Below are 16297 nucleotides of genomic sequence, written 5' to 3'. Positions count from 1 at the left end.
AGTTCTCGTATTTTCATTGCAATATTTTTGTTGACTACATCGAAGCAATTTTCAGTATCCTATGACCACTTAAAACGTTCCCTTCTCGACAGAACAACTTCCCTTCCTAAGGATGTTTCATCTAACGATGACGACCTTTATTCTGGCTTGGTCATCAACACTGAAACATGATAACTAAGTTTTTGTTCTATCTGAATTTTCATCTTTAACAGATATTTATAATTAGCAACTATCCACAGCGCTGTCAGTTTCATCAGTGACTGTTGTGCCACGTTCCTATAACAAAGTTTCTGTTTGCTTTTTAGTTTCCGCGAAAACGAGAGCTTTCGAAGAAGGTGACAAAACTTTTTGAAAAAAATTGAATTTTGTTTTACCTTGGTGCTATCGATGGGAAGCACATGAAAATTCTTCATTCGAGTGTAAGTGGATCTGACTATTACAGTTACAGAGGCAGACTCAGCATAGGTCAGCTAGCAACAGTGGATGAAGATTATCAATTTATCATGTACTATTTTGGTACAAAGGGCACACTTTCAATGATTATATTCTTCAGGCCGCAAACAGTTTGCAAATATTTCAAACGCATACTGTAAGATTACCGCCTCTCCGAATAGTGTCACAAAAAGTAGTATCCGTCAAATTTGTGTGTTCGTAGTAGATTTTGCCTTTCCTTTAAGAGTCGAAATGACGAATACTCAGTTCAGTTGCGTGGAACGGTGACACAAGTTTGTCGTGTATCAAGATCAAGATGTTTAGTTGAAAATGTCTTTGTCATCTTGGGAGCAAGATTTAGAATATTTCACTCAAAAATCATTAGGAACAAAAAATCGTTGCTAAATCAATCTGATTTTAATGCAATCTTTTTTAATACAGTCACTAAGAGTTTTTGAGTTGCCCTCTGATTGTTTCCATCCTGAAAATTTTGAAGATGAAGCTATTACGATAATAACTGTCACAAGCATTAAAACTTTGAACCGAAAGAGCCCAGAATATACTACTAACACTGCCAACAAATAAGAAAAGACTTAATGAAGTGTAAATGAAAGTATAGTGCCGCGGAAAAATAACGTCCTTGACGCAACTTATCGTAATTTTTATGTGTGTATTGAGGGATCCAAAATACATCTATGTATACCGTGGCAAGTAAATATACGCATTTATTTAAATATAACGTTCATGAATACAGGATTACTCTATTTCCTTCCCCAGTATGTGCCCTCATCACTTTAGATATTTGAAGCAGAGCTTTGGAAAATGCTTTTATGATTCAAGAAACTCAACAGCTTGAAGTATCCTACTTTCGCTTCTTACGGATCAGGTGAACCCCTTCTTGATTCCCAAAAATCAGTTACCTTTTTAAAATTCTATCTCTAATTGCTTGTAATATTGTGTGTTTTGGAAACTATAGTCTGTTGATTGGTAGAAGGCTCTGTTTCCTTCTGTTTTCGTAAATATGTTGGATAAGTGACTTATTCACGAAATAGTGAAAATTTTTGTGATTATTCTGTCGCACGCAAGGCTCATTGCAGCAGAGTCCAAATACGTATTTCTCTGTGCGTTCATTTTGCATTCATGACAGCTGAGACCTGCGCAGGTGTATCGAATGACTTGATATATTCGCTCTGATAACTATACTGTATGTATGTAGTCTAGTCATACACACATTTCGATTTGACTACAGACGCTCTTCTACCCAGGTAAACCTGTCTGATATAACTGAGTATGCGTAGGGGCCTTCGAATAAACCGTTGTTTCCAAAATAAACATTGTTTTAAACAATTATCGGAAAGAATCCGCTAAAAATGAAGGAATGGGCCTTGGAGAGCGTGAAATGGCTCCTTAAAATATATGAACGACGATTGTTGCAATTAAAAGTGATTTATTTCTTGAATAACAAAGATGTCCCACTAAACATGTATTCAGATATGGGAAGTGATGTGGATAACACTGAAAATGACACAAGTAAGATCAAATAATTTCTTGTAACGATTTTGTATGTGACTACACTTGCTTCTACCCGTTTGTTTCTACCCATCTTAGAGCTTGTGATAGTTGCATTGATTTTCGTTATGGCGCCATCTGACACCATCATTAGGCAAAAATGATGTCATCTGAATTGTCTATATTCAGAGCAGACATGAGTTTTTTTTTTATTTGCCTACAGATAACCATGAAGCCATACATGAAAATCTAAACTAATATATTACACAAAGTAATTCGGATGTTAAATACGACAAATGCTGGCATGCAACCGCACACGCTGTAATAATCGAATGGGTTCTTGTAATGGCAGAAGACAGCCGATGACCAGCCGTCAGCTTGACCCGACAGGTAAATTAATACAGAGTTGTAGTAGCACTTGGGAGTTGCCGGCTTTATATGCAAAGCAACCAGTCAGACACGAGACCTCAAAGCGCAGCTGGCACGTGAGGATACCATACGGACGCCTCTAAGTATTCAAACAACGATGCAGACGGCCTTGTGGAAGAAGACTTGTGCTGGTGGATCCCCGGACAGCACATGCTTATCCGTGTGCTACTCTCGTTCGTGCAGTAGCAGCCCGTTGCGTTTACCCCGTGCAGAATCAGACCACCAGTTAATCAAAGGCGAACATCAAACCACGCAGGTTGTGTCTAGAAATCCCTCGACCCTAATTAAGGCATTCCTATAATGCACCCATTTACATTCCAAGTAAAATATTCTCTTACTACACGTGATATCCGCTATAGCTGCGCGGAGTGGCCGCGCTATTAGAGGCGCCATGTCACGGATTGCGCGTCCCCTCCCTAGGGAGGTTAGAGTCCTCCCTCGGGCGTGGGTGAATGTGTTGTTCTTAGCATAAGTTAATTTAAATTAGTTCAAAGTAGTGGTCTAAGTCTATGGACCGATGACCTCAGCAGTTTGGTCCCTTAGGAATTCACATACATTTCAACATATCTGCTATGTTCACCCCAGCATAAGACATCTTCTAAACCAACATCTCTTAAAGCAGGTAAGCTGATCCACAACATATATTTTTTTTAATCATTGAGGAAGAAAAGGAGGAGATTAGTTTAAATGGCTCTGAGCACTATGGGACAACGTCTGTGGTCATCAGTCCCCTAGAACTTGGAACTACCTAAACCTAACTAACCTAAGGGCATCACACATCCATACCCGAGGCAGGATTCGAACCTGCGACCGTAGCGGTCACGCGGTTCCAGACTGAAGCGCCTAGAACCGCACGGCCACACCGGCCGGCGAGGAGATTAGTGTTTAACGTCCTGTCGACAACGAGGTCAGCAGAGACGGAGTGCAGGATCGGATTAGGGATGGATGGCGAAAGAAGGCGGCCGTGTTGTTTCGAAAATAACATACCGGCATTTGCCTTAAGCAATTTAGGGACATCACGGAAAACCTAAATCCCCGGACACGGGTTTGAACCGTCGTCCTCTCGAATGCTAGTCCAGTGTATTAATCATTGAGTTCTCAGAAAAAGTACTCACTGCATCAGCTACTCAAGTAACTCCTTACTGAAGCCAGCTAAGCTGGCCTCTGTGGTCGAACGGTTCTAGGCGCTTCAGTCCGGTAGCGCGCTGCTGCTACTGTCACAGGTTCGAATCCTGCCTCTGGCATGGATGTGTGTGGTGTCCTTAGGTTAGTTAGGTTTAAGTAGTTCTAAGTCTAGGGCACTGATGACGACAGATGTCCCATAGTGCTTAGAGCCATTTGAAGCCAGCATAGGAGTATTACCTCATTGTAAGCAGTAATTAACGCTTGCAACAGGTCAGCAACTTGCGACCATAAGAACAGAACGCCCTGCGACACGCCTCATAACCTGAATCGCCACTTTATCGTACTAAAGCGACCGCGTCTTGTCAGTTTAGCACTATAAAATATTGAAGTACATGACATTCTGTTAATACTTCAACGCATACGCATCATATTTAATGTGATTGTGTCTTACTATTTCCCACATGGGGTAGAAAAAAATAAGGAAACACCGTGATAAATGCATCTTGAACGTAAACGCAGATGCTAGCTAATCCTGCAGGTTGCACTGTAGTATTTGACCACTAACGGCGCCTGGGTTATGTCCTCAAAACGTTGCAAGTGTCAGTCGTGGTCAGAACTGGTACTCTATGTAATTCCGAGTGCACCGTGTCGGAGCTAAGTGATTCCGAACTGGGGCAAATTGTTGTTGCTCGTGTGGTGTGTGCTTCCGTAAAGTGTTTGGTGTTTCAAGAGGCACCGTATCGAATATTTACACCGCATGTAGGAAAAGCGGAATAATAAAAATGGCTCTGAGCACTATGGGACTTAACATCTGTGGTCATCAGTCCCCTAGAGCTTAGAACTACTTAAACGTAACTAACCTAAGGACATCACACACATCCATGCCCGAGGCAGGATTCGAACCTGCGACCGTAGCAGTCGCGTGGTTCCGGACTGAGCGCTAGAACCGCTAGACCACCGCGGCCGGCCAAAGCGGAATATTATCATCCGCTAAGTAACAACGCAGATGAAAGTGTGTTTAGAGCGATCGAGACAGACGGTTATTGAACAGAGTTATGACGAAAAATAATGGGACGACCACTGCAAAAGTCACTCCAGAACTGAATGTCGTGTTCGCCAACCATGTCAGCACCAAAACAACGCGACCGGAGCTTCAGAAGCTGGGAATTACAAGTCGAGCTGGAATTCCAGAACCACCAATCAGCGATACAAATGCCCGCAACAGGAAAACGAGGTGCTGACGTATTGAAACATGGACTATGTAGAAATGGAAGGATGTTATTTGGTCGGATGAGTGTTGTTTCACTGTTTCCAATTTCTGGCTGAATTAACGTCCGAAAAGTGAAACATGGGGGTGGGGGATGGGATTGGACGGGAGCATTGTGTTCATTGGTGATATGGGCAGCCATATCGTGGTATTTCACACGTCCGATGGTTGGTCTGCTACACAGCATTACTGCCAAGTATTATGTGACTGTTTCGGCTGATCATCTCCATCCCATGGTGCAGTGCTTGTTCCCAAATGATAATGCTGTGTTCAAAGACGACAGGGCCCCTGTTCACACAGCTCGAATCGTCCAGGACTGGTTTTGTGAGCGCGAGGATGAAATGTCGCGTCTCCCCTGGCCACCGCAATCACTAAAATAAAATGTAAATGTCGTGTGACTAGGGCCTCCCATCGGTAGACCGTTCGCCGGGTGCAAGTCTTCCGATTTGACGCCATTTCGGCGACTTGCGCGTCGATGGGGATGAAATGATGATGATTAGGACAGCACAACACCCAGTCCCTGAAAGGAGAAAATCTCCGACCCATCCTGGAATCGAACCCGGAATCTTAGACTGACATTCTGTCGCGCTGACCACTCACCTACCGGCGGCGGCCACCGCAGTGACTGCCCCTGTATTATTTAGTCTTTGTGGTATACTTTGGAGAGAACGGCGCGTCATCGCTATCCACATTCATCATCGTTACCTGAACTTACAACTATTTTACGAGAATAATGGTATAGGATTACCTTGAAAACCATACATGACTTGTATTTATCAGTTACGAAGCTATTTGGATGCTTACAGTTTTTCTACTCGGTAATGTGTTTCCATATTTTTGTCTACTCGCTGATGTCAATAGGACAAAATGGAAAAAAACTGCTCACCAGCCGATCACGATCAGTTGCACGATAGTGCAGTGGAACCAAGCTGGTACAAAACCTGTTCGTATGTTACCCACAACTCTACTACACATTCTTCTAAAATTGAGTACTTTCGACAGATACCAACAGAGAAAAACATGAAGCTTCGTGGCAAATTAAAACTTTATGCTGGATCTTTGTCTTTCGAGAGCAAGGTCTCTACCGACAGAGCTACCCAAGCACGACTCACGACCCGTCCTCACAGCTTTACTTTCGCCAGTACCTTAACTCCTAACTTTTGAGTTCGAGCCGGCCGCGGTGGTCTCGCGGTTCTAGGCGCGCAGTCCGGAACCGCGCGACTGCTACGGTCACAGGTTCGAATCCTGCCTCGGGCATGGATGTGTGTGATGTCCTTAGGTTAGTTAGGTTTAAGTAGTTCTAAGTTCTAGGGGACTGATGACCACAGCTGTTAAGTCCCATAGTGCTCAGAGCCATTTGAGTTCGAGTCTTTGTTGCGGTCCACAGTTTTAATCTACCAATAAGTTCCGTATTAGCGTACACCCCCGCTGATGAGTGAATTTTAACTGTAGGGAGGAATATATTTGTGTAATAATGCTCGTTCAGTGGCCAAATCAAGTAATGATTCCTGTTCGTTCCAAGTTTGGCAGTTCTAAAACTACGGCAATTGTAAGAAATTGTTCTCATCATTCCTACACGGACAGCTGTCCTCCCTCCCATTTTAATTTAGAAATTTTAACTGTATTTTTTTATCAGTAGGCTACACAGAGCTTTTATTTTTCATAGTGTGTGGGCTAAATAACAATTTATACTCATGAACAAATGATTTTGAGAAAGCTGTCATGCCGCCACAGCGAATGTCATAATTCGACGTGTAACGTTACTGGGATGTCTTCAGACCATGTACTAGCCGTCAGTGTGAAAGTCAGATGCAGGATGGGCAAGACGCAAATTATTATTCCATCTCCGAGGTCGAGCAAGGAATTTTATTTTCACATGTAGCCTTGCCAAGTGTTCTATCCAGAATCACGTCCTCGATACTGGGCACAGATGTCACCATTCTACACGAGTAAAATAGTTCAAATGGCTCTGAGCACTATGGGAGTCAACAGCTGAGGTCATCAGCCCCCTAGACCTTAGAACTACTTAAATCTAACTTACATACACATCCATGCCCGAGGCAGGATTCGAACCTGCGATCGTAGCAGTAGCGCGGTTCCGGACTGAAGCGCCTAGAACCGCTCGGCCACTCCGGCCGGCTCTACACGAGTAACTCCAGTCACTGTTCATCGTAGGGTATAGAGGTAAGTATTGGGGTGGGGAACAGAGGCACTGGACAATCGAAGACTAGAAGAATGTCGCATTGACTGATACGTCACGGTATACAGGTGCTCCAGCTGAGCTATTAACCTCAAATGCTTCCGTAACCACTTGAGATACCTCAATCCTGTTTCCACCCAAACAAATTGCAAGAAATTCCTCACTAAACAATGTATAGTCTCTTCTACATCTAGATCTACATCTACATGATTACTCTGCAATTCACATTTAAGTGCTTGGCAGAGGGTTCATTGAACCACAATCATACTATCTCCCTACCATTCCACTCCCGAACAGCGCGCGGGAAAAACGAACACCTAAACCTTTCTGTTCGAGCTCTGATTTCTCTTATTTTATTTTGATGATCATTCCTACCTATGTAGGTTGGGCTCAACAAAATATTTTCGCATTCGGAAGAGAAAGTAGGTGACTGAAATTTCGTAAATAGATCTCGCCGCGACGAAAATCGTCTTTGCTTTAATGACTTCCATCCCAAATCGCGTATCATATCTGCCACACTCTCTCCCCTATTACGTGATAATAAAAAACGAGCTGCCCTTTTTTTTTTTGCACCCTTTCGATGTCCTCCGTCAATCCCACCTGGTAAGGATCCCACACCGCGCAGCAATATTCTAACAGAGGACGAACGAGTGTAGTGTAAGCTGTCTCTTTAGTGGACTTGTTGCATCTTCTAAGTGTCCTGCCAATGAAACGCAACCTTTGGCTCGCCTTCCCCACAATATTATCTATGTGGTCTTTCCAACTGAAGTTGTTCGTAATTTTTACACCCCGATACTTAGTTGAATTGACAGCCTTGAGAATTGTACTATTTACCGAGTAATCGAATTCCAACGGATTTCTTTTGTAACTCATGTGGATCACCTCACACTTTTCGTTATTTAGCGTCGACTGCCACCTGCCACACCATACAGCAATCTTGTCTAAATCGCTTTGCAACTGATACTGGTCTTCGGATGACCTTACTAGACGGTAAATTACAGCATCATCTGCGAACAACCTAAGAGAACTGCTCAGATTGTCACCCAGCTCATTTATATAGATCAGGAACAGCTGAGGTCCCAGGACGCTTCCCTGGGGAACACCTGATATCACTTCAGTTTTACTCGATGATTTGCCGTCTATTACTACGAACTGCTACCTTCCTGACAGGAAATCACGAATCCAGTCGCACAACTGAGACGATACCCCATAGGTCCGCAGCTTGATTAGAAGTCGCTTGTGAGGAACGGTGTCAAAAGCTTTCCGGAAATCCAGAAATACGGAATCAACCTGAGATCCCCTGTCGATAGCGGCCATTACTTCGTGCGAATAAAGAGCTAGCTGCGTTGCACAAGAACGATGTTTTCTGAAACCATGCTGATCACGTATCAATTGCTCGTTCCCTTCGAGGTGATTCACAATATTTGAATACAGTATATGCTCCAAAACCCTACCGCAAACCGACGTCAATGATATAGGTCTGTAGTTCGATGGATTACTCTTACTACCCTTCTTAAACACTGGTGCGACCTGCGCAATTTTCCAATCTGCAGGTACAGACCTATCGGTGAGCGAGCGATTGTATATGATTGCTAAGTAGGGAGCTATTGTATCAGCGTAATCTGAAAGGAACCTAATCGGTATACAATCTGGACCTGAATACTTGCCCGTATCAAGCGATTTGAGTTGCTTCGCAACCCCAAAGCTGTCTACTTCTAAGACACTCATGCTAGCAGCTGTTCGTGTTTCAAACTCTGGAATATTCAATTCGTCTTCCCTGGTGAAGGAATTTCGGAAAACTGCGTTCAATAACTCCGCTTTAGCGTCACATTCGTCGGTGAGAGTACAATCGGCACTGCGCAGCGAAGGTATTGACTGCGGCTTGCCGCTTGTGTACTTTACATACGAACAGAATTTCTTCGGATTTTCTACCGAATTTCGAGACAATGTTTCGTTGTGGAATCTATTAAAGGCATCTCGCATTGAAGTCCGTGCCAAATTTCGCGCGTCTGTAAATTTTAGCCAATCTTCGGGATTTCGCGTTCTTCTGAACTTCGCATGCTTTTTCCGTTGCCTCTGCAACAGCGTTCGGGCCTGTTTTGTGTACCATGGGGGATCAGTTCCATCTCTTACCAATTTATGAGGTATGAATCTCTCAATTGCTGTTGCTACTCTATCATTTAATTTGAGCCACATCTCGTCTACATTTGCATAGTCAGTTCGGAAGGAATGGAGATTGTCTCTTAGGAAGGCTTCTAGTGACACTTTATCCGCTTTTTTAAATAAAATTATTTTGCGTTTGTTTTTGGTGGATTTGGAAGAAACGGTATTGAGCCTAGCTACAACGACCCTGTGATCACTAATCCCTGTATCAGTCATGATGCTCTCTATTAGCTCTGGATTGTTTGTGGCTAAGAGGTCAAGTGTGTTTTTGCGACCATTTACAATTCGCGTGGGTTCGTGGACTAACTGCTCGAAATAATTTTCGGAGAAAGCATTTAGGACAATCTCGGAAGATGTTTTCTGCCTACCACCGGTTTTGAACAAGTATTTTTGCCAGCATATCGAGGGAAGGTTGAAGTCCCCACCAACTATAACCGTATGAGTGGGGTATTTATTTGTTACGAGACTCAAATTTTCTCTGAACTGTTCAGCAACTATATCATCGGAGTCTGGGGGTCGGTAGAAGGAGCCAATTAATAACTTAGTTCGGCTGTTAAGTATAACCTCTACCCATACCAATTCGCACGGAGTATCTACTTCGACATCACTACAAGATAAACCACTACTGATAGACACAAACACTCCACCACCAATTCTGCCTGTTCGCAGCTCGTGGTCGTGCGGTAGCGTTCTCGCTTCCCACGCCCGGGTTCCCGGGTTCGATTCCCGGCGGGGTCAGGGATTTTCTATGCCTCGTGATGACTGGGTGTTGTGTGATGTCTTTAGGTTAGTTAGGTTTAAGTAGTTCTAAGTTCTAGGGGACTGATGACTATAGATGTTAAGTCCCATAGTGCTCAGAGCCAGAGCCAATTCTGCCTAATCTATCTTTCCTGAACACCGTCTGAGACTTCGTAAAAACTTCTGCAGAACTTATTTCAGGCTTTAGCCAGCTTTCTGTACCTATAACGATTTCAGCTTCTGTGCTTTCTATTAGCGCTTGAAGCTCAGGGACTTTCCCAGCACAACTACAACAATTTACAACTACAATTCCGACTGTTCCTTGATCCAAGCACTTCCTGTATTTGCCATGCACCCTTTGAGATTGCAGCCCGCCCTGTACTTTCCCGAGGCCTTCTAACCTAAAAAACCGCCCAGTCCACGCCACACAGCCTCCGCTTCCCGTGTAGTCGCCAGCTGAGTGTAGTGAACTCCTGACCTATTCAGCGGAACCCGAAACCCCACCATCCTACGGCGCAAGTCAAGGAATCTGCAGCCAACACGGTCGCAAAACCGTCTGAGCCTCTGATTCAGACCCTCCACCCGGCTCTGCACCAAAGGTCCGCAGTCGGTTCTGTCAACGATTCTGCAGATGGTGAGCTCTGCCTTCATCTCGTAAGCAAGACCGGCAGCCTTCACCAAATCAGATAGCCGCTGGAATCCAGACAGAATTTCCTCAGATCCAAAGCGACACACGTCATTAGTGCCGACATGTGCCACCACCTGCAGCTGGCTGCACCCTGTGCTGCTCATGGCATCCGGAAGGACCCTTTCCACATCAGGAATGACTCCACCCGGAATGCACACGGAGTGCACACTGGATTTCTTCCCCTCCTTAGCCGCCATATCCCAAAGGGACCCCATTACCCGCCTAACATTGGAGCTCCTAACTACCAATAAGCCCACCCTCTGCGATTGCCCAGACCTTGAAGGCTGAGAATCATCCTCTGAAACAGGGCAGGCAGCTGCATCTGGCTCAGCCAGAGACGGTACCTGAAACCTGTTTGTCAGACGCACCGGGGAGGCTTTCTGATCAGCCTCCGGGGATGTCTTTCGCTGCCTGCCACACCTTGGAACGACCTCCCAATCAACCACAGGCGAGGGCTCAGCCCCCCTGCAGGCAGCAACCAGGGAAACCACAGTGGCAGACCGATCTGGGGACAGACGGGACAAGGTTGACATCCCGGTGATACCAAAGTCCGGCTCCCCACAGTGGTGCCCATTGGCAACAGCCTCAAGCTGTGCGACCGAAGTCAGCGCCGCCTGCAGCTGTGAGCGAAGGTATGCCAACTCAGCCCTCATCCGAACACAGCAATCACAGTCCCTGTCCATTCTAATCGACGTTGAACAACAGTTACTGAAACAAGAGTCCGTGCCTAGATAACGCAAGGGAAGCACGCAAAGAATGTATGAACAAACCTGTACAAATGCCTAACGACTGCACTACAATCTGCCTGAATTTACGATTACAGTAACTAAAACTCGAAATTACATCTCCTATACGAAACTATTTAACAAATAAGTGAGCTAGGAGTATACGACTACTGCTGGCTGCTGCTTATCCAACGGCGGCAGGGAGCATGCTCTTTCCGTAACTGTATTAATTACAGAGATGTCGGTATCAACATCTCTTCCTCAAATAGAATTATAGTCATTTCTGCTTCTAGTGTCGTTTTCCTGAAAGAGACAAATTCAATGGCGTTTCACTTTTCAAATTCGGAGTAGTAATTGCGGAGAAATTACAGTATTTAGAACTTAGGGCTTACCTGTTCTGAAACAGCTTGCTCTCTTACGAGGAAGTTAATGATTTCATACATAATTAAGGTAATACGTGACGTGAGACAACGAGGAAACAGTGTTTCACCACCACAATAACCGTGTTAAAGGGGACAGCAATCAGTAAGTCTGTGTCGTAAACGTGTGTACAGTGCTGGTTAGTTCGAAAAAATGTCTTTCGCAAATAAAGAGAAACTACCTCTTTATGCAGAATGAACAAATAATGCGAATAGAACAGTTGAGTTGTACATACAGAATATCCCTATGGATGGTGTCCGACAAGAATGACAAATTAGTGGATGTGCAAAAAAAAAAAAAAAAAAAAAAAAAGTTATTGGAATAGCACTGGAATACTACACACAGGATAAGCAGCAAGCTTGCAACGAACGGAATGAATAAATACATACTCTGGCAGCTGTTGCTGATAATCCACATGTTAGTTTCAGAGAAACTGCGAATGTCTTTGGAGTGTTAGTCCAGAATTGTTCGTATTTTGTGCGCAAAACAGCTTCTATCCATATCATGGCTCACATCATATGCAGATCAACCGGCGTCATTGCAAGACACTCACAGAATTTTGTCGTTCGGTTCAGATTCGACATTAGGACAATGAGTTCTTTGCACAAAGATCCCTTCCTGTAGATCAGCCACAATTGTATAAGTCCATTGGGTAAAATCAAGAAACCGCGCAACAGCTGTTGAATCTACCATCTTGTGTTGCATACACGACCGGTTTCGTAACACTTAAAGTTTCATCATCTTGTGTAAATAATGAAAATATTGTGTTACAAGACAATGGGACGGATCCTCAAGTTTTCTTTAAAAATCATTGCATAGTTTTCTTGTTAGCGTTTCCGGTCCTGCGACACGTGAGAACTGTTTTTTATGACAAATTTATGTAAGTAATGCCACACAGTATGTGTTTCCTCTTGCCGTCTTTATTGCATCATATATGTTTTATGATTCTGATGACTTTCGGTGTCCGGTCGTGATGTCGGGTTTTGGGATTTTTCTACGTCCTCCCCTCTTGTTCTTTTGGAAAGGAACTTCCGTTCCATGACAGCATTGGGGTGATAATGACATCAGATGGTTAAGTGAGTTTATTTGTAAGTAACGTCCTGTTCTCCCTCTCATTTTAATTTAGTAATTTTATCTGTATAGTTTCTTAAGACATTTTTTTAAAGTACTTGAGCATCACCTACCATTGTCTTGTAACACAATATTTTCACTATTACAGTTTATACCAGATTATGGAACTTTGTGTTCTGAAACCGATCGTGTATGCAGTAACAGATGGTTGACTCAGCAACTGTTGTATGGTTTCTTCATTTTACGGAATAGGTTCTTTCTTCAAGGAATTCTCTTTACCGAAATCATGGGAAACTGAATGTAAGAAAAACGCCTTATTGGGCCACTGAGAGTCAACATTTGCTGAGTCGTGTGAACTTCAGGGACAATGGAGTGAGAATTGTTGGCGCGCTCTTTTTGGGGACTATATGGTTGTTCCTTACTTAACAGAAAATACCCCGACGGGTAAAAGAGAGAATTTTTTCTCGAAGTGCTACCGGATATCCTACAGGAAGTACCAATTGAAATACGTAGGCGCACGTGGTACCAACACGATGGGAAACCCACCCACTATTCGCCTGTGACTGGAAGAGCGCTCGTCCATCGCTCTCCAGGTCGCTGGAAAGGACGAGAGGCGTTATCAGTTGGCCTGCATGTTTGTCCGATTTGACGCCGCTGGACCTTTTTCTACGGGGTAAACTCACATATGAAGTCAAGGCACTGGTTCCGACGACCAAAGAGGATTTAAAACATCGTAATATTGCAGCATGTACAATGGTATCGAAAGAATCTTTTCAGTCTGTCCTTAAGTCTTTGCACCAGCAACATCAACGTGTATGAAACAGACTATGGGCACTTAGAACACATGTTGACAAAAAATGGAATTGTAAGGAAGTGTTTATCACCAGACTCTTTCGTCATTATCTTTTTGTTGCTGCTCTTGGTATAATTTTGCGATGTTAGTGTGCATCTTGACACTAAAATGATGGTACAAAGTTATTATACATCAGTTCTTTGTTTCACAATTCCCTTCAAATTTTTGACGTGGATCTTTGTTTCAAAACTCTCGCAGGAACAAGAGGGGACCCGCTAACGTAGTTCAGTGGGATATCATCCTTAGATGCCACGTCTTTTGCCTTCCAACTGGTATGTCGGACCAGTCACATGTAGCCAGGTGCGATTGGTAACACTTTACATTAAAATTTTCGACACTATTCCGCTTTTTAAGTAGACTCTTAGTCGCGTCGGGATGGAGCGTCCATCAGGCTGACACCGTATTTATGTAAAACAGCACCAACTTCCACATGAGGCAACAATCAGTTTCATGTTCAAAACAGATAAATCCTAAGTCCTAAACATTTTAATTTCTCTGAAGCTTCAAATCGGATTTTGAAGAGTGAAACAACGTTGAATTTGTGTCTCGTTAAAACTATGATACTAGCAGCATAAATCACACTATATTTCCATTAACAAAACAGTTAATGTCTTATATCTCTGTAATAATACAGCTATAAGGAGAGACTTATGCCATTTAGTTCGGATTTTGTCGTAATTCAAGTGGGTGAAAACAGAATTGTGATATCGTAAACTGTTCCATAAATAATTGAGGTGAGCTACTTAGCTGAATCACCTTGCTTACCGTGACTCATCGGTCCAAGCAGCACTCTCAATCCTGCCGACGCTGTTCTTCAGCTCATGCTTATCCCTGTGCCCTGTGACTAACGGTGGCCAGAGGCACTCATGTGGAATTCCAGATTCTGTACCCGATAGTAAGGACGTGTTTCCTGTGAGTGATTTGCTTTTACTGTGTCGCGTATGCCAGTTGTCACGATGCGCGTTAGACCACAGCGGGCCCCGTCATCACGTTGTTCCCTACGACAGTTTAACTTGGTGACAGAGGTTTCCCCCGAATCTATGTAGCTAGCGTCAGAAATGTCATACTAATATCTAAGAGCTACGAGTGGAAACATCGATTGGGTCCGCCATATAGGCTTAGCTGTTGTGAAGCAAATGGCAGGTTACGATTCTTCTTTGGCAGGCCACTTGGGAACGACAGTTAGTCTGCAAAAGAGACCGCATCAGACACACTTCTAGGATCCATGCTCCAATGCTGCTCAGATGTTTATGATCCGTATTAGGCCTGACTGAGACGTAACATGAAGCGAATACAAAGACTCTGCGAATGGTCTTATGCTTGTTTAACTGGCGATAGAGTGTAACGTAAATATTGAAAAATCTCACCTGGCAGATACACAATGAAAGACGCAGTAAACATAGCGAGAACCGGCTTAGAAAAGGTAAAGACCCTTCTTACAGTGCAGAAACAACGAATATTCTCCAGCATCCTACTTATCCCGTAGACAGTATGCAGACACAGTTAATAAGCAAATAACAGCTTGCACAAGAGGTATGCTGGCAGGCTTTCTTCCCATGCTCCATTTGGTAAAGGAACGGGAAGAAACCCTAATATATGGTACAATAAAAGGTACTCTCTACCACGCACTTCATAGAGATTGGAGGGGTACAAATATAGAAGTAGATTTGTTACACTATTTGTCCCCCTAGAAAAGTGTCCTTATGCTGTAAAAGAGTTACATCACAATCATTCGACTCAGTGACATTGGTCATGTAGCATACTACAGACTTGTTTCTATGCTCCAGCAGAATATGCCGTGCATAGATCTGACGCAGAGAGAAAGAGACTGATATTGTGAATTTGTGCTTCCTATGCTTTATCCATACTATCTTCCAGAATTGTGGAGCGTGTATTCCAGTCAACAATGTCAAATGCTTTTCCTAATCTACAAATGGTATAAATTTAGGTTTGACTTTTTTCAGCTTATAAGTCGTACGGTTAATATAACCTTGCGTTCTCCTACATTTTCTCTGGAACCTAATCTGATCTTCCCCCGTTGGCTTCTATATTATTTTCATTCTTCTGTAAATAACTCGTGTTAGTCTCTTGCAAGTAGGTCTTGTTAAAATGATGGTTCTGTAATACTTACTTGTCAGTCTCTGTCTTCTTTGCAACTGGAATTGTTACATCCTTCTTGAAGTCTGTAGGTATTTTCTCTGTCTCGTATATCTTGCATACTACGCAGGATGGTTTTTTCTTGTTTGGTTTCACAAAGATCTTAATGAGGAATGGCATACATTCCAGCTGCCTTCTATCGTCGTAGATCTCGCGGTGCTCTGTCAGATTCTTCTCGCTGTATCATATCTCCTACCTCATCTTCTTCCACTTCCTCTACCTTTTCAATAATAATGTCATCAAGTGTCTTTCCTTTATATAGTTTTTCAGTATGTCTTCTACCTCTTAGGCATCCTATCTTTAATTAGTATATATTTGGTTGCGATCTGAGCTCATGGTAGTCGCGCACCTGCTTTGCCATTCTCCAGAAATTCCTGCAGTTTTATTTCACGCTCCATCGGTCCTGCCATAATCATGCCTGTATTTACAGCTTTGTATTTTTCCTGTAGCCATTCCTGTTTCGTCATTTTTTTATTTTCTGTCGATCTAATATTTCAAAAGTTTGTATACCCTTTGGCAA

This window comes from Schistocerca serialis, chromosome 3, assembly GCF_023864345.2.
Source record: "Schistocerca serialis cubense isolate TAMUIC-IGC-003099 chromosome 3, iqSchSeri2.2, whole genome shotgun sequence".
Lineage (NCBI taxonomy): Eukaryota > Metazoa > Arthropoda > Insecta > Orthoptera > Acrididae > Schistocerca > Schistocerca serialis.
Note: the sequence above shows the minus strand (reverse complement) of the source record.